Raw genomic sequence first — 23,090 nt, 5'->3', positions numbered from 1 at the left:
AGAAGTGACTGTTCATGGAGACCGGGTGGCTGGCACAGATGGGGTGTATGTGGGCCCTGGGGAGGGTGAGAAGGTGAGAGGCTGTAGATAGGGAATTAGAGGAGAGCTCCTGGGAGGTAGGAGCAGTGTGGGCAGGGAGGTGTCCCCTTGTTTGGCCAGCCCAGCAGCCAGATTATGGAGAAGGTGGGCATGGAGAGCAGAGGAGAGAAGAAGAGGCACATAGAGTGAGTCAGGTGTGATTCGGGCCAGTCCGGCTTGTCATGAAGACACAGGAAGGGGGGATTTGTTGGCTCAGGGTAGAGCAAGAGGTGATTTGTCCCTGGAAAGGGTGGTCTGGGGCTCTAAAATCCCAGGGATCATCCTCTGAGACCCTGTGTCACCTATGAGGTAGACAGCGGGGGGGGAAGTAGCGGAATGAGAACATGACAGGAAAGGAGACAGGCCTACCAGAGGGGATCTGACAACTAGAGATGAAAAGATGTGCCCAAGATGCCCAGCCTTGGAACACAACAGGATGCAAACTCCTTTTGAATGGAGGCCTTTGTTTTTAGATCTTATGTATTTTTAACTACGTGGAAAGGTGGAGTGCTATAAAGTCTTATTTGAAGAGCTCAGCAGAAGCAGCAGGTGCATTATGAAGAGACTCTTGAGTCCACAATTTTGGCAATACACTGTCAATCATGAGTGGCCTGCTGTGGTTGCGCCTCTAGCACTGAGCACAGCAGAAGGCCAGTGCTGCCTCCTTCTGCTCTCCTTCTGCAGGTTCACTAGGTTGGGGCTGTGCCCTGCCCACAAGCACTCCTGATTCAGCAAACAGGCCCACCTCTGCCTTGGAGAGGGCCACAGCTATGAGAGAAGATCTTGGCAGTAGCCCAGAGGAAGCACATGTGAGCCATCTGGCACCTGGTGGATAAGAGGATTTCTCCTAAGTGTTCCAGACCCACCAATGAGTTGGTCAGCACCAGAAAGTTCCATGTACAATAGTGATTTCACTCGGCTTTGCTTGTTTCACTTGACTTTATCATCACATGAGTGGCGGGTGAACATGTCACATCTGGCAAGTTCACAAAAAACAAAGCACACAGAGTGCAAACCAAAGTCCCTGCTATTCTCCTTCTTTTCAGAAGCACCACACTAGGCTACAGCTTCTGACCATTCAGCCTCTGTTCTGCACATCTGCCTTGCTCTGTGCTCTACTCAGTGTTGTCTTCACTTTTTATGCCAAAATTCCAAAGCTGTGTTTCTCTGAAGCTGGTGCTTTCATGTTTCTGGGATGGCAGAGAACAATTTGGGCCTCAGTACTTGGTGTTGACTGAAGGTTTTTTCCTGAGCCACATTGGTGCCCATCTCCTCCCTTCTACCTTTTCAAAGCTGGCCTTGAATCAAGTTTTGCTATGCTTTCTTTGACTATAAGAAGGGAGGCCCCTGTCCTTAGTGGTAGAAATGAGCTAGGATTATTTCACATCCTTGTGCCACCAATGTAGGACTCATCCATGCAAAATCCCACCTGTGAGAGCATGAAGGGGCCAGAGATGGCTAAGGAACCCAGCACCCTCTGTGAGCTAAGACACTCGGAGGGAGGCTCCTCCTGCTCTCAACCCTCTGTCCTGCTTCACTGTCAAGTTCCCATGCATAGGCACCTGTGAAATTTACACAATGGTGCAGGAGGCACTGAGAGCAAGCTTAAGGCCCTTGCACTCTGGATGTCTCCCTTCTCTCCCCATGCCTTTGGGAGCTCTGAGCTCAGAGTTTCCCAGGTTTCTGGCCAGCTCTGAACACCCAGGAGGACAGGTGGCAGGGTGTGTTGAACAGTAGGTGCTCTGCTTCCATGGGAGTGCAAAGCACTGCCACTAGAAGAGACCTCTAGTCCCCAAGAAGTACCTGTGCTGGCAGGCTATCTCCGTGGCCTCTGCTCCCTGTCTTCAGTGAGACTAGCTTTACCCATTTATGCTTCTAGACTCACGTCTTTGGCCCTCAAGTTCTCTTCCCTGGGATTAAAGTCAGAAGTCTTGACAGGCCTCAGCCCTCAGAGCTTTTGGATTATATGGAACTGTTTAACACCTTTGGCCTCAGTCTTCTACATTGTGAAAACTTTCTATGGCTTTTGTGTGATATTATCATGAAATTATGCACACATCCGTCCTTGTAAGCTGTAAAGTGGACACTCATGACTTCCTGGGACAATTCTGAAAGTGCTGGATTGTGACTCTCCATGGCCACCTCCCAAAACTGACTCACCTGCACAGCATGCACTTGAGAGCATGAGGCTTCATCTGACGTAATTTGGGATTATCTGCTTCCACACCACATTCCTGACTTTTTACACCCTGTTTAGATGAAATACAATACCTACAAAACCACTCAGCAAACAGAAAATTACTACAAAGCACACACATGATACTGACATAGCATTATCTTCCCCACCCACACCTCGGGATGTTCTTTCCCAGTTTCCCTCTCTGCCTACTCTAAACAATTTCCTAGACAAAGGTGGAAACTTTTTGCTCTGTACTTTATCCACTAAAATTGATTAAATCATGGTCATTCTTGGACATCCAGCCCTGGGTCATGAGCTTCCTCATGGGACTATGTCCAGGAAAGAGGACACCTGCAGGGGGTTACAAGCTGCTCACTTTTCTGAAGCCAGTAGAATTTCCTCCCCTGTCCAGCCCCTGACACAGCCAGCACACCCTTTCCCCAGTTTACAAAGGAGATGCTGTCTAGCTGAGGCAGAAGAAACAGCCCCTTAAATATGGTCTCAGCAGAAACAAAGACTCTGTGTCTTGCCATTTCTGCCATATGCATGGTGACAAATTGATCAAAATAGGTTAGGATTTACAAGAAAAACTGCAACAGTGTTGGGGGGAGTCTGAAGCTATGGAATTTTTTGCTAGATGGGAACTTGCTGGCCAGGGATGGTGGTGCATTTTAGCTAGAACTGCCCAAGTGGCAGACCACTCATGCGGTGGCTGGAAAGTGGAGTTCATGGAACATGCTCTGCATTTGCTGTGCTCTCAGGTGCCAGGTCTGAATTGCAGAGGATTGACATAAACTATAATCCTTGAATCTGGTTTCTTCCTGGGGTAAATTCCCCTTACCTCTTGGCAATGAGCCATCATTCAGAATTTTACTCTCTATTTTCATCAGTGATTTCAATTTAGAAAGGCACTTACAAGCCTGTATCTTGAAGATGGATGAGGACTCTATGTTTGTTCCTCTGCCTCCATTTATGAAGCTCCTAACTAAATGACATTCAGCTTCCAAATCCAACTGGAACTAGCAGGAAATTGATTCACTTGTTATAATCTCAAACTTAATGCTCTATGCAATGAATTATTTGGAACTGGGCTCCAGATAGCAAGAGAAATCTGTGATCCTTGCAGTTCTAAGACAATGTCTTCATCTGTGAGAGACATGGTCATCATGGAGGCCATTTTGTGTGCTAAGGAAATTCCCAATTGATGCCTGATTGTTTCTGAGTCTTTCAGTATGTCGTTGCCATAGAAAGAGCCTATGATTGATGGTTCATTTTCCACTTAGGTGCAACCTTAACCATCAGTGGAATTGTGAGCTGACCCTCAGTCCCAGATCTGAGGGCCTCTGATTGCCAAGCCCCTTTTTTCTCATCTGAACTTCGTGGCAGTGTGGGAGCAAGGAGGGTGAAGCATTGAGGGGGCTTGTTGGGGGCTCTTTTGGCCCCCATGACAATTGTGGAAGTACTTTTGGTTGAAGAGGGCAGGAATTGCAGTTGATGGCTAAAATGGCAGGCATGTCCATGGCTCTATCACATGCTCTGCTTATCTGATGTCCTCCCCACTGCAGTCTCCATATGACTGGTCTCTGGGCTGTGGCCTGTGCTTACACTCTTCATTATCACCACACCTCACACCTCATAGCTACTCTTGTTGTGGGGTGCCACACCACAGAAGGCACAAACTTTCATTCCTGATAGGCCTTGGTAACTCATGGTCCTCTCTTTTTCCAGGTTGCTTTCACTCTTCTATTAAATTTTACTATTAGACATAAAATTAACCCAGAGAAAGCAGAGCGGCTTGGTCTGGAAACTCTAGTGAGACTTCCAAAGTGCACTTGAGGCTTGTGGTAGGGACATAGTGGTAACCAGGTTGTGTGCGTGTGTGTGTGTGTGTGTGTGCACTGAATGGGATTCAGATGGACTGGGGTTTTGCCAGTGAGGGAGGAAGAGTTCTGGGAGTTGGGGTGTTACCAAGGACATGCTTACAATGATGACAATGAGGTCCATGCCAGATGAAAAGGGAAGAGGAAGAGAAGGTGGGCCAGAGGGAGGAATAGTGGCTGCCAAGTCAAGGAAGTCGTTGCAATAGGGATTTAAGTGAATTAGGCAGACACATCTGTGTTTGATGGATACTTTAGTAGTAAATCTAGTTGATTTTACATGGCCTCTTCAGTGCCAGCAAGTCAGACACTGCTTTGTGGTTAGCTTAGAGACTTTTCTCTTCCTAAGGTTGCATGATGTTTGTCAGGATGAGGAAAAATCTAACCCGTTTGTGTTTTCAAAAGAGGAGGCTCATGGCCATGCTGCTAGCTGAAAGTTTTTGCTTTTGCCAAAGTCCACATGTCTGGAGAAAAATGGAGAAAAAAATTAAAACTAAAGTTAATATTGTGTATGTGCTTGTGAGTTGGATCTTCCATCACAGATGTCCACAAATGTTATGCCTTCTCTGCTGTGCAAGTTCTGTGATTCATTTGGGTTTGAGCCATTCAGATGGTTTTGGTTAATGAACAGAACCCTTTATTTTGCAGTGACCATCCTAATTTTAGGAAGCAGAAAAAGGCTCAGCATCAGTGTTATAGTGAATATAACTGTAAGCATGTCAAGATTATCTGGAGGAGTACAGATTTGATCTGAGGAACACATACATAGTTGACTTTAAATGGTACAAAGTTGTGGAAATTATTCTGATGCTCTTGAGAGAAAGTGAACAATGTCACAAAGCTCTGACTTGTATGGCTTCAAGTTTTTCTGGACAGAGTAAGTCTTATACTGACACCTCTTAAATCACATTTGCGTGGGAAGAGGATGTGGCCCAGAGAGAGGAGTAAGAAACCAAGTCTCAGAGCATTGCTTTTTAGGGTCACTGGCAGGTTTCTTTCCACTGACTCCCATGTTCTGAGAGTACCTACAGCAGGCCTGTCACTGTGAAAATATGAAGTTGGCTTGGCAGGATGAATTTTTTGCAAACCTGCATAGGTTTTGAGGAATTTTAAGAGATTATAAGGTGTTCAGGCAAGTCCATACTTGAACAGTTTAATTGGACTGAAAAGCATGAAAGAGTTCACAAATTCCCAGTGTATGAACGTTTATCTAGAAATTGCCATAAAAATGCTTAAACATTCTGGATGATATGAGCAAGTGTATAATCACAGATTTGTGTTCTTTTACGATTTGTCAAAATAGAATACAAGTAAGAAAATTATACAATTATAAATACAAGTTATAGAAAACAAGTTATAAATACAAGTTATAGAAAAGTGCAGAAATAGCTGTTTCTAAACTCTGGAAATGTTCAAGAAGTGCATGGGGTACTGTATCTGTCATCATCATCTCTGATGATCTGGAAAATGATAATATGAATTATGCAAAACTTTCTCAAATTTAAATAACTGGGTAGACCAGGTGCCTATGTTGCAGAGTTGAAAGTCTCAAAGATAATTGCCCCAGACTTCACTTTTTAGCTGGGTTTGGTTCATTATCTTATTACTATTTGATTTGCTATCAATGTTTCTTTTCCATTTAAAAATCAAAGAAAACTGATTTTTAAGAATTCTCACTTTTTTTCCTAGTTTAAAATGGGTAAAGGAGAATGGGAATGAATAAAACAGCATTTGAAGTCTGTTCTGTTTGTCCACTTAATGATGAGAGTAACTCTATTAGTAAATATTATTATTAGTATTACTAAAGTGTGATTAAAATGCATGTTCATATGAGGACAAGGCTCATGAAGTTGATGTGAAGGTAGGTTTATTTATAAGGTGAAGTAGATGCAAAAAAGCTATTCTCATTTAGTGACTTCTACATCCAAACAGAAACAGCTCTGGAAAGTAATGAGGAATCTTCAGTCTGTTTTTGTGTATTTCACTTGATGACTAACTGCTTTATTGGGGTATGGAACTGAATACAATTGGTTTGAGTTCCAGAACTATTGATTTTTAGTGGTATGCCTTGACCAGTAATCTCTCTGAAACTCAGTATGATTTGTATTGCTATAATTGAATATCATCCTTGGTAAGTTATAGAGAAAAGATATTTATTTAGCTCTTGGCTCTGGAAGTTCAAGAGCATGGTTCTGGCATTTGATGAATCCTACTGGGTCATGAGGTGGTATAAGATAGAACCTGGTGTTATGGTTTCAATCTGAAATGTCCCCTGAGGGGCTTGGATTTTTTATTTTATTTTTTGTGTGTGTGTGCCAAAATTGGTCATGATCCAAGTATAAATTTCAAAGGTATGAAGTTATTTAGTAGTATATTCTGATAATTATGCAATTAATCAAGAAATCAATAACAAAAAAATAAATAAAAACCCATAAATCTATGAAAAACTGAGTTAATTACATTGAAAATTTAGAGAATATTTTAAAATGAATAATAATGGAAAAATGAGACTTATATAGAATTACAGATGCATTAAAAATTGTTTATAGTATTTTGGTCTCTAAATACAAAAGAATGACTGAATAATTGACTAGTCTTTCAAGAATATAACAGAAAGTAAATATTAAAGACCCAAGAGTGGAAAGAAGAAATAATAAAGAAAACAATTTAATGAACTGCAAAGAGACATACAGTATCAAAATAATTCAACTGATACTGAAACTTCCTGGAAAAAAAAATAGTTTACAATCTCTCACATAAAAAGTGGGAAATATGAACTCTCTATTTGTTAAATAAAATTAAATGGTAATTAAAAGCATTACTGTTACAAAGAAGTCCAGGCCTAGGTAACCCTCTGGACAGTTCTAATGAACACTTAAGGAAACACTAGTACCAATCATAAACTCTGAGGACAGAGTTTCAGCTGATTTTATGAGGCCCACTTAGAACCCTGCTTCTAAAATATGCAAAGACTTCACAGGAAAAGAAAAAAAAATATAGCATCAATCATGGACATAGATGCACAAACACTTTGTGAAATAATTGCAAATCAAATCCATCAATACATCACATATTACAATGAGGTTGGCATTCAAAAATCAATTATGTATTCACAAAACCAATTATTATGTGTCACCATGTTCAGAGAGGAATAAAAAAAATGGTATCATATATTTTTTTAAAAAAATAATATTCATTTGTTGTAATATTAGTATGTCAGTAAATTGAGGAAACTTCATTAAAACTGGAAGAAATATCTGCAAAACTGAAAAACAATGAAATTTTGAATTCTCTCAGTGCAATGTTAAATACAAGTATTCAAAGTGGACATTTTTAGGGCTAGGGTTGTAGCTCAGTGGTATAGCACTCATCTAGCATGCGTGAGGCACTGGGTTTGATCCTCAGCACCATATACAAATAATTAAAGTAGAAGTATTATTTCCATCTACAACTATAAACTATTTTTTAAAAAGTGAGTGAAGCAAAAATATTGCTCAACATAATTTACTCTTACCCTTTTATATGTTAGCAAAAAGCAATTGTAAAATAAAAATTTTAAATGAATCCACTTTACTTGTATAATAAAACATCATGTATCTGGAAATAATGCCAATGAATGATGTGCATATCTTTATACAGAAAATTGAAAGCATTTTAAGAGAAATAGTGATAATTTTTAAAAAGAGAAATGCCATCTATGTTCATGTACCAAGAGGCTTGGCATTACAAAAATGGCACTTTTTTCCAAATTAAATTATTTCACTGCAATTTCAATCTAAATTTTAGTGGGATTTCTCTCTTGTATATGAAAATTGAGAGCTGATTTTGAGCATCACAGGAAATGAGGAAGTGTATTATTACAAATATAATATTGAAAAACAAATTTGGAGTCTTTGTCTGCCATATGTTGAGACTTGTTTTAATGTGTGAATAAGACAGTTTAATGTTATCTCAGAGACAGAAAAAAATAGTCCCCACTAGAAAAGAATTTTGAAGTAGATCCTTGAATTAGTTTCTTGACACATCAGTATCTGACCTTGAGTGTCAGGGTTTTAGGCTTCCCAACCTGCGGGAGAGATAGGGCGATCACGCCCTGACCAGGATGAGCCAAAAAAGGAGAGGGCCCAGTGACCACCAGCCCTCACAGGAGGACAATCAGAGATGTCAGAGAGACCAGTCAAAGCAGGAGTTTGTTTAATGAGAAAATACTCACAGATACTATAAAGTATATTAGCCAATCAGGATAAATAGTGATGACTTTAAAAGAAGAAATGTCATCTATGTTCATGTACCAAGAGACTTGGCATTACAAAAATGGCACTTCTTTCCTGTCATCAGGGTGGGGAGAGTTCACATATACACCCATTCTAAAGGGAGTAATTGGTGATATGAGCTGTCCAAAAGGGAGGAAGTGTTCTGAGCCTATCCTAGAGGTAGTCTGATTTTTCATCACAACCCACAGTAATGCATTCTGGCTGACTGCCAGGTGTCATACTAGCCATGTGTGGCTCCAAGACCAGGAAGCTGGTAGCAGCGAGCAAGTTAGGTTTCCTCTTTTCTGATGCAATATACCCCACATGTTACATAATGCCCTATACATGAGGGCAGTGGATTCTCAGTTTGGAATTAGTGGAGGGTGAGCTGGACAGCTACCCAGCGTGGAGAGACAAACCTTGGCTCCTCCCTACCATCCCACACAGAGAAAAATACCAGATGAGTTCTGGCTCTCAGATGAAATGTAAAACAATGATCTTTCTAAAAACAAAAATGCAGGAGAAAGGAACACTGCCACAATAATTAAAGAAAGGATTGGTAAATTGTATCCCATTTAAAATGGTTTGTTCATCCAAGGTGCTGGTAGGAGACTAAGAAGGTGAGACTCAGGCTGGAGTAGAAGTTAGCAGTGCACATATAGGACAGGGCACCCAAAACCAAAAACATAAGTCATCAGACAAATTGGGGCAAATGGAATGGTGGCCAGGGTGGCTCAGAATGGCTGTGGCCAACAGGACCTGTAACAGTGTGAAGCTTGCCATGCAGATTGAAGGTCCTTAGGTGTTGTGAGTCAAGTTACCCTGACCTGTCAGCCTTCTGTGGCCAGGCTTGGGCCCGGTACTGACTCATATTGCTGAAGCCCACTCCATGCAGCTCTGCTGCTGTATCGCAGGACTTCAGCCTCCTCTTTCCTGGACAAGCAGGAGAAAATGGAAGTGGGATACAACTGAATGGAAGTGGGAACTCCAGAGTTGACCAATAGCATCCTATAGAATATCTAAGCCCTCATTAGCTTGAGTTTCAAACCAGTAACATAGATACTTCTTCCAAATCCTAGTTAGTGTAAATACATACCAATGGCAGTGAATCAAGTGCTATATAAGCTCCGAGACTAGCAAACTTAGGTTTTTATAGTACTTAAAGCAAGACTTCCAGTCTTGCTCTTACTCCTGCTTCTGCTTCTGCTTCTAGTGAGAACTGGTAAATTTTTTTTTGTTGTTGTTGTTTTTTTTCCTTGAAAAGACCAGAGTACAGGTAAGGGAAAACACAAATTACTGCAATCAGATATCCATAGGCCCAAAGAGCCCATGGAATATAATTGAGGCACTGGCTTGTCATCCCCCTACCCTGTGAACACCAGCCAGGTTGGTGTAGAGCTTTGGAGTTATTTCTCTTTAAATAATGTGCCCCTTTTTGTTTGTCACATATCCATTAAAATCCTGCAGTATTTCCCATCATCACTCCATTTACTTTACAATGTTCATTAATTGTCTCAGAGACCTAAGTACTCACTAAAAAAAATATATCCCAGATTTGCCTAAAGAGGGCTGTGAAGGTGTTTTAGGATAAGTTCTATTGTTGTATCTTAACTGCTTATGATGAAGTGTTATGACCCTGCATCTTGCTACTTGTTTTCATGTTTCTGATATATATCTATATCTATATCTATCCAAATCTATCTATATCTATCTATATCTATCTATATCTATATCTATATATATATATATATATATATAATTTTTTCCATAATTAAAAATTGCTGGAAACTATATGCTCTATTATTAAATTAGTAAATTTGGGGGGGATTTGATTTGATGAAACATAACAGAACTCAACATCTCCTGTTAATTGCAACTGTTGATTTTAAGATACATCATATTTATTACTTTAAATGAGAAATATTGTCTTGCAAAGATGGGCATATTTCTTTTGAGTAGCTTGCCTTTTTTTTCATATATTTCTCTTAGGAGATAAAAAAGCATTGTTCCAAAACACACATAATTGATCTTTGAAATATGACATTAGAAGAAACAAAATTTCCATTGGTAATATGAGAACTTCTGGGGGAATTTTGTTGTTTCTTTAGCTAAATAATAGCACATTGTATTTGATAACTTAAGCATACTTCTGAGTATGCTGAACAGTTTTGTCATTACACATTTGAGTAAAAACAATACATACTAAGTTTAATTTTATCAACACCAGGATCCATTTGTATTAAAATAAAACTACTATAAAAAAATTCAAGATATACTGTCCAAAGTCAAAGTACCTTATGAATTGCTTCCTTTATTTAATTCTTTTAACAGTTAGTTGAATGTTCTGAAATACTAAAAAAAAAAAAAAAAATTGTACAATATTAGGAAGGTGGCCCATGCCTGTAATCCCAGTAGCTAGGGAGGTTGAGATAAGAAGATCCTGAGCTCAAATCCAGCCTTAGCAGCAGTGAGGAACTAAGCAACTCAGTGAGACCTTGTCTCTGAATAAAATACAAAAGAGGGCTGGGATGAGGCTCAGCAGTTGAGTACCCCTGAGATAAATCCCCAGTACTAAAAAATAAATCATCTTTTGCTAACTTGTATTTTTAAAAATCAAGACTTCAGTTTAAGAAAAGGAGCTTTGATTCGTTTTTAGAAGTTTGTGAATTTAGCATGGGTATGTCATGTGAAATAGCCAAAACTGTTTCTTAAATTTATTTTTTTCAAGATTAAAAGTAACTTCAGTAAAAGTGCATGAAAATCATATCTAAATTGTGTGAATTATAGAATTCTTATTTATAATCTTTTTGAAGAGTAAAGTATTTAAATATTTGACAACAATCACAGTTACAATACATCTTTTTTGATTTGCAAACTTGTGATTTTTCTGGAATATCTAAACAATCTTCCAAATGGATATCACATTATAAAAATACTACTTAAGTATTTAAGCATGTATTAATGAGACAGGGCACCTATAGTCTGATATTTTGGCTGTAAGTTCCTGAGCATCTAGGAGAAATCCAACCCAGATGTAACAAACTCGTGATAAGCTGTGTGGGTAAGTGTAGAGGTTGTTATGGCATCAAAGTGTGGGCTACCCACCCAGCTTGTGTGGATTTCAGATGGAGAAGAAAGTAGATGTAGAAGTGGAAAAGGTTTCCCAGAGAGATATTGCTTCAGTCCAGCACTCCTGTTTGAGAGTCTTCAACTGGGTGAAGAGGGACTATATGTAGCATGTGAAATGGGGCCCATCTCAACATTTCTGTAGTTCAGAGCTCTGTTATGATGTTGTATACAGTATCTGTAAGATCATAGTGAGGAATGAATTTGAGATGTATGCAGAGAGAGGATCATAGTCTAGGGTGAATTGTTTAATTGTTTACATTTTATTCTAAGGACCTTTAAAGTTTTTGAAAAATTTCAAATAAAATATTATAATTTTTGTGACCATGGATTTGAGACGGGTCATTGGGGGAAGAAAAAGCAAGCAGCAATGTTTGTGGCAAGAAGGATATATATAGTTGTTTTGTTTTGTTTTAGTTGTAGTTTGACACACTACCTTTACTTTATTTTTATGTGATTCTAAGGATTGAACCCAGCACCCTGCATGTGCTAGGTGAGCACAAATCCACAACCCTAGCTCCTTCCTTATATAATATTAATAGAATAATCCAGGAGAGTAATGACACTTGGCAGTGCAAAAGAAAAAGAAGAAACTGTGTTTAAACACTTAGTTTTGTGCACATAAAGATGGATAATCATAAATTTTCTCATTAGCACTTCCAGTCTCAGAAAGTTACAATTATCATCTCATTGTATAACCTCTCCAATATCAATCATTCTTAATGTATTCTCAAGAAATCTAATTTTACTCTTTCTTTCCAATTCTGCCTGACCTCTCATAATTTAATATCTGAAGTTATTGTTAGTATTTTCTGACTGGTCCTCTTGCCTCTGGGTTTGCTCAGAAAGCTCTGTAACTGCATACTCATTCTCACCATCCCTCCAGCATGGGTGCTCCTTCTTTTTATTTTAATGTCTATTTTTTTAGTTGTAGTTGGACAAAATACCTTTACTGATTTTTATGTGGTGCTGAGGATTGAACCCAGGGCCTCATATGTGCTGTGGGAGCATTCTACCACTCAGCCACAACCACAGCCCTAGATGTGCTCCTTCTTTTTACATCAAACACTCTCCATGACTATACCTTCTCACACCCTATGTACATGGTCTCAGCACATCTCTATGTATTCTACACTTTAAAAATTATTTTTAATAACTTTATTTCATTTATTGATTTTTTTATGTGGTACTGACTTGCTAGGTGAGTACCCTACTGCTGAACCACAACCCCAGCCCTGCATTTTACACTTTTTACAAAATCAATAGAGTTATGGGTACTCCCTTTTTGATTATTATGAACATTACATTTGGTTTTGATTGTTGAAAGGAAAGCTTTCAATCCCATTTTATCACACTGGGCATTAAACCTTTATGGTGTACCAGCATTTAATGGTTAAAATCATTTGGATACCAAAAGCAAATATGCAAGGGTTCATAAAACTGAGCGTGTGGCCTCCTTGTACCTGTTCTGCAGCATTTTTTTGGAAGAGGGAAGAATTCATATGACTTACTACCATTACCATTGGGAGATTTTTACCCAATTTATATGAGAGCCTGGATTAGAAAGAAGTTTAGAGTGCAGTAGTGAAAAATGCAAGAATAATCCTAATATTTTGGGTTTTTTTACTCATATTTACTGAGAGATGATTTTAAAACTAAATAATTCTGTTTTAGACTAGAGTGTCTTAGGAGGCATGAATTTGAACTTTTCTCCTATTTTGAAACCAATTCTGTAGTATCCTACTAAATAATCAATTGACTTTTCCTCATGTTTCATGATATTTGCTTCTTGTCTTTGTCTTCATCATTTTATTATTATTATTATTACATTTGTTGTTCAGAAAAACCTGTTTTCCTTGCCAAGAGTTCAACATTCTGTGTTAAGATTTGGAGGCAAGAACAGCAGATCCTCTTATTTGACACCATCTGTATCATTGGCTGTTCATTTCTTACATCATTTCCTCCCCTTCCCAAAGTAAAAATAACCAACTAAAATAAAAAATTAAAAACCACAATATTTATGTTCCCAAAATGCTCAGTTCTTATGTAGAAATTTGTGTACCCAGGAGGCCAATCTCATCAATTTTTATTACATTAATTGATTGAAATTGGTGGTGGTCAGGAGATTTATTGAGTTTAGTGAAATCTTCCAGTGTTAATGTCTTATTTATTTAAGCCACTTTAAGTGTCATTTTAAAATGATACCTTGTGAAGACAGTGAGTCATTCTGTGCAGAGTATTCACATTTTATTTTTGCTTTTCTAATAAAAATACTAAATTAATAAAGAATCTGTTTCTATCATTATGGTTTTAAAATTTGTAAGGTATTACTTTATAAATAGAGAGCAAAAAAGAGAACTTTTCATATTTTCAGGTCTTTGTTTATATGGTCGTCTATTCAACAAATGTTTTCTGATGCTTGCTTAGGCCTTGCTCTCAGAGGAGAGTACCTGTTGAGTAGTGAGTAAAAGGAAATGTTAGGTTAGCCTTCGCTAATATTTTTTTTAATCTTTATATTGCATTAGCAATATAAAGAAACACTGCAGAACCCTTGAGGATGTGTTGTTGTTATACACCAGAAAGCCAACTTCTTGGTGTCCAAAAATCATAAATGGACCAATTTGAACCCTTAGGAAAGAAGTCCTGTGCTAACAATGGTTATAATTAGTGCTACAGTTTACCAAATTAATGAGGGATCAGGATGTGTCTAAACTTCCTTAACCAAAAGAAAAGAAGCACTTGGTGAAGGTAATTTGCTTGTTTTCTTTCTTTTCATCTTGCCACTATAATGCAAAGTCCCTGAGAGGTCTGTGCTGTGTAAGGAGAGTTGAAGTCCTCCACTCATATATGTTGTGTAGCAACCAGAATGTTATTGTCCATACAGAATTATCTAGCTATCTAGCAAGGAAGCTTCTTCTGTCTTGCTATTGGTGTATCCTCTTCACATAGAAGACATGTGTGTATGGCACTCATCTACATCACATATTTTATTCTAATTCTACTCAACATTAAAGAGTGTTGCCACCCATGTTGAGAGCAGGACTATTTTGCTGTAGAAACTGTGGGAATGTAAAGTTCTCAAACATATTTGCTTACTTATTTTTGTGGCTGTGATTCACTATATTTTTTGTCTTTATTTTATTTTATTATCCAGTGGAAGAAGAAATCAGGAAGAGAATCTATATCCACATCCAGTGATCAGCCTTTGCACTCTCTGAAGAGACAAATAAATGGAAACCAAGAGAAAGGGGACCATACTGATAGTGAAAAGAACAAAACTGGAAAAAAAGAAGAAAAAATAGAGAAAAATAAAGCCAAGAAGGGAATGCTGAAGCAATTGGGAGACATGTTCAGGTAAGCCTTTTCCACCATAAACTAGAGCACCCTTAACTATACAGTTATGCACCTAACAATAGGCATACCTCTGAGAAAAGCATCTTAGGTGGTTTCATCATTGTGCACACATCTTTGAACTTACATGGTATATCCTACAGCATGCTCAGTTATTTGGTACATGCTATTATATATGTGGTCTTTGGTTTACCAGAATGTTAGTTGCATATGACTGTATATTTCAGTGACATTTAAATTAAAAACACAAGGAGCACACATTTGAAAAAAGAATCTTTGTAGACAACAAAAATTCATTTATCATTTCAAGCTTAACCTACTGCACTTTTACTTTTTACAGGATTTTGCTTTAGTTATTTCATCAGCCTTCAACACGATATCTAGCCAACCAAGTAGATAACGCTGGGGAGGAAGGAGGGGGTCCTCTGTGTCTTTACTCTGTACAACAGAAAAAGGCCCATGGAAACAAAGGGTTATCAAAGTTGTATTTGTTCTATTTTTGTGTGTCAGCAGTGGTTTATTATCTAGATTTAATCCAGATTTTAAGTTGTGGTAGCATTTAAAGGTGCAATAATATCAAGTCTAATAAAAAATGTTTCACATCAAGCTTTAATTAAGCTTTGTTGATTAATTTAATACTTATTACTTTTAGTCTGCAAAGATTGTTTAAACGTAATCTCTGCCTAATTCTTGAAAGTTGTTCTTGTGTTCCTAAATTATACTCTAGGATTACATCATACCATTTTTTATAAATCATTGCTGTACAATAAAAGTTACAAGTTCTTCAGAAGTTTCACTGAAAGTCCTCCTTAAATGTTCATCTAAGGTGATTTATAATATTCAGGTATTTAAAGTTAAATATAAAGATTTCCTAATTGTTCCATAAATTAAAGCCCTAAATATCAAGATGATAGTTTAAATTTAAAAACTTATAGCACAGCCTCTTGACTTTTCAAAAAGGAGTTACACTATATTATGAATACCTTTATTTTATCCTATTTTAATTGCAGAATGTGAACAAGAGATTTATTTTTATGGACTTAGGATCCTCATGTTGACCCCAAAATAACTTGGGGTGTTACAGGTATATCAGATCTGGAAACTTGAGGAATCAGGACTCAGCCAGAAGGTCACAAAACACAGCAGAGGTGTTCTGTAAATGTGTTGAAGACAAGTGCATGCAAGAAGCAAACTATAGATTCATATTAACATAAAATCTGGCCTGTTCAGAGTATTATCTTTGGTTTAAAATAGGATTAATTTCTCCAATTATTCAGAGCACTGAGATATTCATTAGATTTATTAGAATTTTTCTTATTTATATACTGTTCCTTCTAAATCTATCTTCAGTCAAATCATCATTCTTCATTATATTCCATATCCAAAAATGTTTACAGAACAAAATAGCTTTTATTGCCCTTTGTTTCAGCTCCTGTGTTAACCAGGAGGATTTTCTTTCCATGTATACAATCTGGTACCTCAGAAACTGGCACCTATGCAATGCACAAGACACAGGCTGCTGTCCATCAATTAAAATTTAAAGAATTTGTGCTAGTGTCAACTTTAGAGAATAATAGGTAGAAGGAAACCTCCTTCAAGAATGCAGCATAGTTGCATTTCTAGGGCTCTCCTGAAGGCATATTGAAAACTAATGGCTTAATTGTTTTCATTTATCAACCAACATTTATGTGATGAATAAAAGAGTTCTGGAGTTGTTATGATGTAATGTTAAACAAATTTCTAGTCTTTTGACATTACCTTAATTGTAAATTATCTTTGTCTGCAACATGCAACTTCAATGGTCAACTTACAATTTGGGGCCAGAGAAGTAGTCTTTGGGCAAAATGTATATTGTTTTAAAGGAACCATGAACACTTCATGGCCCTACTTTTCTTGAAGGCTTGCAGAATTTTATATGAAGTTTTCTCCAGATCTAAATCCATAGACTTTACCTTTAATATGTAAAGAGAGCCAGCCTTGTAGTAAAAACAAATATTGACCTATTTATAACATCAAAACCCTGCTTCCTCTTTAAAATCAAATTATATATTCTGGGGCAGGGCTGAAGTTTCTTTCATTTTATTTTTCCTTTTTTTACTTAGGCTAATATTCTTCCAGTACTTAACAATGGCTGGTAAGAAAAATCGTCATTGGCACCTAATCTTCCCTGGATACCTGGAATCATTGTTTTGTTAAAGTCAGCCCTCATTTATTTATTGATGGGAGTAGATTTTTTATAAATTTTGCAAATCATTGTTTAACCATACCATTATGAAAAATTAAGTAGATCATATAAAAAGCAGGAATAATTAATACTCAAAACTCATCCCTTCCTAATTACTTTTACATTACTATGATCCCCATTTTTAGATGATGCATACTGGTTTAAATTTTGAAATTAATATATGTTAATATATACATTTGGAATTATCATACACATTTCCACAAAATTGACTGCAAGAATTTGTAATAAGATGGCATCAAATATGTAGATAAACTTGGGGAGAACTAATATTTTCATAATATTCAGTCATCTAACCTGTGAGCAGTGGCTTCTGCCATTAGAGAGGATACAATTCCAGTAGAAGCAGCACAGCACCTGGTAGGATGGATGTTAGAGGACAGTGGTAGCTAAAAGAACAGAGTGCTGGAAAGGGAGGATACATAGTTCCATGGGCACCTGGATAGGGGATATCTAATGGGAGAGTAAATGTGGGGTCAGTTGACACTGGAATGCTTGGGTATGACGTCACAATGAACATGGCAGTACTCTCATGAATCTGAGAAGGGGCACTGAAGGAAAGCCCAGAAATATCTCTGAACCCTGTGGCAGCTGAGGGTTACTGGAGCTGATAAGGACAGGAGGGCTGATCTCCATGGAATGGCAGTACCAGAATGCATAAAAGGATTTGTTTGCCATGGTGAGGGAAGTGAAGGAGTGGGGATTTTTGCTGTTCTTCTTGGTTTCAGGAGTGGTATTGGGCAGTGCTGCTCTGGGCTGCTGCTGAGGTACATGATTCAGCATCAACTCCAGGCATGGGAGGCTTATCCCATTCTGTCAGCTGCTTAGCAGCCAAGTTAAACTCAATGTAGAAAATTAGAAATATTCATATTTTTTGCCAAACTTCTTTCAGCACAGCTTACATTCACTCTTTGGATCACAGTCAGAACATCATCCTTAACAAATGGAAGGATGTCATTATCTGCTGCTTTTTTTTGTCTTTCATTTCAAAGTCATATAGTGCTTTGTATTGAGGTGGGGGATGAGGCAGTTTTTTAATAATCTGCACTTAGTTGGCTGGGAAAAAGCTATAGATCCTATTGTCTTACCCCGTGTAACAAGAACCAGTTTTCAACAATGTGTCATCAAAAAATGATGATTTCTCATTTGCTGAATTTGAAGTCTCAAGGCTCCTTTTATTCATAGTTTCATAATACATTAGGACATGGTAATAGGTATACCCCTCACTGGGGCCTCCAGCCTTGCACCTGAGTCTACCATCCACTCTGGGAGCTCTACAGATATTTTGCACTACAATTTGCCATAGTCCTGCCTTAAATCCTTAATGTATTCATTCAATTGATACCACTGCCCCAACTGGCTAGGTTTCCAAGGGCTCTGATTGATGCCATCCAGAAGCCTGAACAGCAGGATGTTACCTGGAAACTAATCACACGAGCCAGCAAGAGTCTTCCACTTAGAACAACTGAGGGAACTTATGATTCCAGCAAACATGTTTTGCCAAACCTGTGCTGGCAAGGCAAAACATTTGCAGAAGCACCCAGGACACTCCAAAAGATCCAAGGAGGCAGATTCATCCATCTTGATGTACTTGAATGAGAAAAGGCTTTAGAATTGTTCATAGTTGTGTGCAGGTCTTTAAATGATTTATGTAACATCCATGTCATAATTTGCTCTTGCATCTTGGCTTCTTCTCCTTGTTCTGGGTCCCCACAGTGGTGGATACGGCCAATGCAGATTCCACCCAGCCTTTCCTTCTGCTCCCTGTTTCTCTGAAGTAGGCACAGTTGCCTCTTGATACTCCTCTCTGTTGCCCCCTTCTCTGCACATCACATAGCACAGGTGTCACTGCCTCCTACTTGCCCAGTCTTAAATGTTATGGTTTAAATCAACTGAATTCTCTGTGGGTTAAAAACCAATACATGAGAGAAGGGATATTGCAATTTTCTATCCTGACTTGAATATTTTGTGTCTATGTGACTTTGGAAAAATGACCTAACTTCTCTGCTTTCTTTTCCTCTGGTGGTTGTAATAGTCCCTGTTGTAGGGAATCACAGGAACTCCAGACAAAGCTCCAATGCAGTGCATGTAAAGAAACCCACTCCAGGCATGGCAGCACTTGTTACCCTGAGTTTAATAATGTATGAAAAAAGAGCAGGAATGACAGTGACTTGTGGTGATGGGTAACTGACAGTGCAGAGGTAGCAAGGACCTTTACTCTTTCTGTGAAGCAGCTGAAGGACAGACAACAAGGTAGATGGGGCCTGGATGCTTGACACTGGTGAAATATTCACACCTCTCCCCCTTTTCTTGCAGAATGTCCCCCAGAATCTGTCCATCTACAGCTTTTGGATGGAGTAGACTCTGGTTGCAGACCTTGCAGGAGATGATGGCTTAAATGGTGGAGAAGTTGGAAGGGGCAAGTATACTTTAGACTGGAGTATTTTAATGTGCTCAACTGCTATGGGATGGTGTCTCTTACAGGTATTTGAAATCATTTTGGCAGAGATAAGTCAATGGTTTTCACTTGTAACTCCCTTGGGGTTAACCTTCTGTTCTACCTAGCGACTCTATCATATTTTTAACTTGAAAATAGATATCCAAGTGGAATGTGATCTGTGTGGCTGCCTCTTGTGCTCATGGAAGCAGTGTTTCTTGGAAATCTGTGTGTCTCCCTACGTCTTCAGAGCTCTGACTGTTCCTGTTTTGACCAAATGTCTTGTGCATGGCTCTTTCTTATTGATCATTATTTATTGCCATAACTTTAACTGTGTGGCTATGTTCTAAACTGTTCTTTGTCAAGTAAAATTTCATGGCTAGTTACATGTTTAGGTAATGAAATCATGATGATATGGCTTTAGTGAATTATAAATTTGCAAATAGCTAATAATTTTCTTTTGAAAATTAAGACTTTTATTTCTGTCTACAAATTCAGATATTTTCCTTCAAAATTTTATATGATGATTTTAATTATTTTCTATGTGACAAGCTCTTACTGACTGGGTAGTTCCCATTTTTAACAAATGCATAGAGTTAAAAGTTAAGCAGAAAAATAAATAGTCATCTTTTGGGGTCTTCTCTATAATTTTTAGGGGCATTCTAAGTGCTACACTGTTGTGTAGTTTAATAAACTCAAATATTTCCAGAAATAGAACCAAAATTTTTCTTCTTAGTTAATGATCTATGTATAGCTTTTATGGTTGAATTGTTATCCTAGTTGGGATGAGTAAATAGATTAGTAATACATGTTTCTGAAAAAAGGGATGATTAATTATGTTGTAACATATAGTTTTGCACCATCCACAAGCAAATACCTTATCTCTATTGTTTAAAAAAAATTAGTGACACAGGTTAGAACTTTAATCAGGCTGTGTAAATGAATGCTAAATTAAATTTTAACATACATAATTTGGTGGAAATCTCTTGTAGGGAAGAGATGCATTTCATGGAGCTAGATCTTACTTTCAGTTGATAGTATTTTTAGGTTGAAAACACTGTCAAATAGCTCAAGGGAAAAGTGTCTAAAATTTTAGAGGGGAGAAAGATTCTTATTTAAGAAGCAGTTTTGATGATACCTAGGAGTGATAGGCAAATATTTTACAACTGCCTTGGCATAAGTACCAGTGAATAAGAGTAAAGGCATAGTGCTGAAGGTTGGGGTGGTCTGAGTTATTTGTGGAGCTCCTGGAGGACCCCTGGTGTGGTCCAGTGATGTTTACCTAGAAGGATAGTTTTTTTTTTCCAACTGTAACAATAATTTTAATCATGAGAGTGTTTACTGGTTGTATTTGATCAATGGATGCTGCTGGGACTCATAGGAATCATCTTCCAGACTCCCTGGATGTTCATAACATCTCTCCTTGAGTTTTTGGATGTCTCCTTCAAACTCTTAAGGTATTGTGATGGTGAATCCATTTGTCAAGTAATCAGTTAATGAATTTTGCACAGTGGATTCTCTGGAATGAAGATTCCCATTTCCTAGGTAATGTGTAAGAAAGGAAATATTAATCTTTTCTTTTGGTGGTGGTGGTGGCATACCAGGGATTTAACTCAAGGGAACTTGAACACTGAGCCACATTCTTAGCCCTAGTTTGTATTTTTATTTAGCAACAGGCTCGCACTGAGTTGCTAAGCACCTTGCTTTTCTTGAAGTTGTCTTTGAACTTATGATTCTACTGTCTCAGCCTCTTGAGCCACTGGGATTAACGGACATGCACAACCATGCCCAGTTAGCCAGTTTCTAATTATAGAGTGCTACTGATTCCGTGCAACAGAATGTTGCATCTTACAAAGAAAAAAAATTCTACTAGAATTTTTGTGAGAAAAGTTATTACAAGTTTTGGGAAAGTGTACAAATAGCTGTTTCTGAACTCTGGAAATGTTCAGGAAGCACGTGCAGTACTGCATCTGTCATCATCATCTCTACTGATCTGGAGAATGATTATTTAATGGTTCAAAATTTCTCACACTGAAATAAGTGGTAAGACCAGGTGCCCGTGTCACAGAGTGGAAAGTCAAAGGTAATTGACCAAGACTTAACTTGTTTGGCTGGGTGTGGTTTGGTATCTTATTAGTATTTGTTACATTATTATTGTTTTTAATACCATTTGAAAATACTATAATCCTTCAAAGTAAAATGATTTTCAAGAATCCTCACTTTTTTTCTTTCTACTACGAAACAGGAAAGGGAGAGTGGAAAGGAATGGAACAGTATTTGATGTCTGTTCTGTTTGTCCCTTTAATGATGGGAATAACACTTTTATAGTTAATATGAGGATGATGATGATGATGATGATTATGATGATAGTGTTATTGACCTCCATGTTAAGATGAGGAGAAGGCTCAGGAAGTTCACTTGAAATAGGGACCTTGATAAAGATGCTCTTTATGCAAGCAAGCTACTCTCATTTAGTGACTTTTACATCCAAACAGAACCAGCTCTGGCAAATAAAGAGCAATCTTCAGCCTTGTTTTTTTTGTGTTTTACTTGAAGGCTAACTGGTTCTATTTTGTATGGAACTGGAGATAATTAGTTTGAGTCCCAGAGTTGTTGCTTTTTACTTGTGTACCTTGACCAGTAATCTCTCTGACGCTTACTAGTATTTCTGTTGCTATAATTGAATATAACCCTTGGTATATTATAGAGAAAAAAAAACATTTTATTTAGCATCCAGCAAGACCTACAGGGTCATGAGGTTGGTACAGGACAGCAGCATTTGTTGTTGAAGCTTAATGGATCTGGAAGAGACCATGGTCTGTTTTTTTTTTGTTTTGTTTTGTTTTTTTTGAGACAGGTTCTCCCTAAATTGCTGAGGCTGGCCTTTAAATTGTGATATCCCTGCCTTAGCCTACTAAATGGCTAGTAGAATTACAGGTGTGTGACACCATGCACAATTGATAACTTGATTCTGTACAGGTATGTATATTGTGAAATATTCACCACAAACTAATTAACATATTTGTAACCTCACATAATTACATTTGTTAAAATATTTCTAAACTTTTATACCCTTTGGAACTGGACAAGAGTTTTATTTTACATTGATAAAACTCTGGCCCTAGAAATAAAATTGGTCTAATCATACATGTTGGCATCATGGCTTTGAACTTTAGAGACATTTAGGAAACCAAAGACTACTAGTGAATGCTTTCCTTTAAAAATTAGATTTGGCTGATCAAAAATTCAAGCATAACTAGGAACAAAAATATACAAGATGTCTTTTATTTACATCAAGCAATGAACTCTATCTTAACAACAACCTAATTCATCTACAGGAACTAAAGCCATTTCAAAGAGTCACATCTTATCCTTCTTTTTGCTATATATTTATAATTTTCCAGTTATTTAGAAGTTTTATATCCTATAAGGAGTCAAAACAACATCTGAAAAATTATTTTGAAGACTTAAATAAGTGGTAGTTGAGAAAAATTGACATGAAAGCCAACTCAAATTCCAAGTTCCTGTTTTTAAGAGAGAGAGAGAG

General features: G+C 37.7%; 1 pseudogene; it reads right to left on the bottom strand.

Moving 5' to 3' along the window:
- Nucleotides 1–18,290, bottom strand: part of LOC125614650 — a 31,915-nt pseudogene extending 13,625 nt beyond the window's left edge.
- Between the last annotated feature and the right edge of the window lie 4,800 nt (nucleotides 18,291–23,090).

The sequence above is a fragment of the Marmota marmota genome, unplaced genomic scaffold (genome assembly GCF_001458135.2).
Source record: "Marmota marmota marmota unplaced genomic scaffold, marMar, whole genome shotgun sequence".
NCBI classification, from domain to species: domain Eukaryota; kingdom Metazoa; phylum Chordata; class Mammalia; order Rodentia; family Sciuridae; genus Marmota; species Marmota marmota.
Note: the sequence above shows the minus strand (reverse complement) of the source record. Positions and strands in the feature narration are given on the sequence as shown.